At 48.3% G+C, this 3044-nt stretch overlaps 1 long non-coding RNA gene across 4 annotated transcripts in view; it reads left to right on the top strand.

Moving 5' to 3' along the window:
* Positions 1 to 2959, top strand: part of LOC106726045 — an 8363-nt gene extending 5404 nt beyond the window's left edge. For all 4 annotated transcript variants that reach the window (XR_001362066.1, XR_001362065.1, XR_001362064.1 and 1 more), the window contains 2 exons: positions 1738 to 1923; positions 2794 to 2959. This is a non-coding gene — a long non-coding RNA (uncharacterized LOC106726045). The remainder of the gene's footprint in view (positions 1 to 1737; positions 1924 to 2793) is intronic.
* Positions 2960 to 3044: the final 85 nt, after the last annotated feature.

Genomic DNA, 3044 nt, shown 5'->3' with positions numbered 1-3044 from the left:
GGAGCAGGAGACCCTTGATACCACCACAGCAGCAGACACGACAGAAAAGGGGAATTCCAGTCAACCCCTCTGGTGTAAAGGTCAAAACCTGCAACCAAACATTAGCAGTCTAAATCCAGAGGTTTTTAGAAAGGAAAGGAACTGGAATTTCTATGGGTTGGTGTGCACAGGATCATTGGGTGTTGGTGTGATGCCTAGGCGAGAGGTGGAAGGACAGTGCCAGCGGGAAGGTGGAATAAACATTTGGTGACAGGTTAGGAGGGTCTGGGTGATTATCAGAGAGGTCCTGGGGTGGGGCCACAGGCTCTGGTTAAGGAGGGGTCCCTCTATGAGGACATGGGTCTCTGTGCCCTGCCGCTGCAGTGTCTAGGGAATGATGAGGAGCTTGTAAACACTGGGTTTAGTGAGGAAGGAATGAGCAGGAAAGGTGCACATTCAGAGCCTGTGGAGCCCTGCCTGCTCTCAGCCAGGCCTCAGCCCAGGCTGCTCAGGTGCTTGCTCACATCAATGGTCCGCAGATGTGAAGCATGCCACCTCATCCATTAACCCACCAAAGCACCAGCCCAACTACTCACCTTCCTCAGGAATCAGCACTAACTGTTTATCAAGGTTTGTTATTGAAGGCCAAGCTAATTCGTCAGATGCCATGTGCACAGCTGGCTTGGAAAGGCCTGGCTCTCAGCTGTGTAGGAGCCGGGCAGACCACTGGTCAGACCTCAGACCTCAGGAGGCACACCTTAAAGTGAAGATGTACGAAGATGCTGGGGGAGATGAGACACAGATTGACCTTCTGGTCCTTCAAGGGACTTCCTTTGAAGAAAACATCATAGCTTTTGGGTCTGGAATTGAAACATATGGGTAGAAGCTGGGTAAGGAATGTGCCCTTCTCTTGGCTCAGACACCTCCTGTCTCCTCCCAGGGATCCTGGGGTAGAATTTGGGCAATGGAGGGGGGGTGGCCTATATTTCAGGAGTCCAGGACATGATCTAGAGTACTTAGGGGTTCAGGGATCTCTACCCACAGGGAAACAATTACATTCCTGTCCTAGATCCACCTGTCATCCGTTTTGTGACACTGGGAAAGTGACTTAATTCCTGTACATTTCAGTGCCGACCCCTCAGTGCTTACGTGGAGATCACAGGAGATGGTTACTCTCCATGAGCTGTTACAAATCATCACACCCTTGTATAGACTGAAAAAGTAACCTTCCACCCTCCCCTGCCCTCTAGCCACCCAAGTGTCCTCTGGAGACGGGTGCTATCTCATTTCTTGCTTATTTTTCCAGACACTTAATATTTGAACACTTATGAGGCACTTATGAAGGACTAGTCATTTTTCTTCAGCCTCTATCTGAATTTTCTTATATTCAGCGTCATAAAACTAATAAACAGGCCCCCTGTCACAGAACAGGAAACTGAGGACAGGTTCGTGTGGCTTCCAGGATGATTTCACACAGGTCCTCAGGCACCAGCTCCCATGCTGTCACTGTACTGTGCTGACTTTCTATATTGTCCCATCGAAATAAAGTCATGTCCCCACGCGATCAGTGAGCTGGGTATGGTAAGTCCACACCACACTGCAACTTCCCTCTTCCAAGCCTATCTCAGATCCAGTTGGCTCCCCTAGGCAGTGGGTGAACAAGAACAGAAGTGGGACCTGGGAATGAATGAATGCTTTCTCATGGTCTTCTGCCAGGGACATGTCAATAATTTTTTTCTGTTTTGAATATATTTCCAGGATCATGGCTCAAGATTATAAAAAGGAAGGGACCCACATAAGGGATCCAAATACAAGATTCACAAGGAAATCATCTGCAGTCAAAAGAATCTACTGGCGTCCCCAGCAGTGGCTCAGCAGATGAAAATGGGCATCTGTCCAAATGACAGGTAGAGGCACAAATGCCGCTCCCCCACTTCACAGAAGGTGCTGTGGAAGTAACACCAGTAGAGCCTCGTTCACTAGACTGCAGTTTGCATAGCAGAGACTGGGTTTTGATGTGGAAGGACCTGGGCAGAGAAGGGGCACACTCAGAGCCAGTGCTGCCAATGCTCACTCTCAGCCAGGCCTCAGTGTAGGCTGCTCAGTTCAGTAGTCAGGGGGCGTGTAGATTTCATGCATTAAGCCACCAAAACACCAGCCCAGCAGAACCCTTTTCCAGGTTAACTGCTTATCGCTCAGACTCGGTCAGTTGAAGATGAAGCTAATTCTTTGTGCATTTGTCATATGGCAGTTGGTTTGGAATGTCCTTGGTTCTGAGCCAGTTGGGAGTCAGACGACTGGTCATATCAGGGTGGTCACCTGACCACCGGGAAGTCTCACTGCAAGGAAGCTGATAGAATCAAGTGCTGGGGGGAGTGAGGGAAACATGGACATAAGTTTGGATCCCCCAGGCCATCAAGGGGTTGGGGTTCTTATTTTGAGAAAAGGTGTTTTAGTTCCAGTTACCGATTGAAATGTAGAGTCAGGAGTTGGGTCAGGATTTGAGCCATTCTCCTGGGCACAAGTTTTCTCACGGACACAACTTTGGGGCAGGAGGATGTGGGAAAGCTAGGTAGAGTCAGGAGTTGGGTCAGGATTTGAGCCATTCTCTTGGGCCAGGCACCTCCACTGGGCACAAGTTTTCTCATGGACACAACTTTGGGGCAGGAGGATGTGGGAAAGCTAATGAGGAGAGCTCTTATTTCAGCTGCCCAGGGATGAACTTATTCTAGGGATCTTCTGTTCAGGGATCTCTGTCCTCAGGGAACATATATATCCCCCACCTCAGATCTATTACTCTGATCTATTACCCAGTGTTGTGACTCTGGGCAAGACACTTCATCTCTCCAAATTTCAATGCCCTGAACCATACAATCTGGATCACAGCTTTTACTGTGCTCACCCTGTAGTGCTGCTTTAAACATTAGAAGATGTAACGGATTTTTTCCATGAGCTCCGACCTAGCCAATATAAAGGTATGTAAGAAATGTTTTTTTTAAATATATTTTATTGATTTTTTACAGAGAGGAAGGGAGAGAGATAGAGAGTTAGAAACATCGATGAGA

This window comes from Myotis brandtii, unplaced genomic scaffold (genome assembly GCF_000412655.1).
Source record: "Myotis brandtii unplaced genomic scaffold, ASM41265v1 scaffold105, whole genome shotgun sequence".
NCBI classification, from domain to species: Eukaryota; Metazoa; Chordata; class Mammalia; order Chiroptera; family Vespertilionidae; genus Myotis; species Myotis brandtii.
This window is presented reverse-complemented; position numbering and strand designations above follow the sequence as displayed.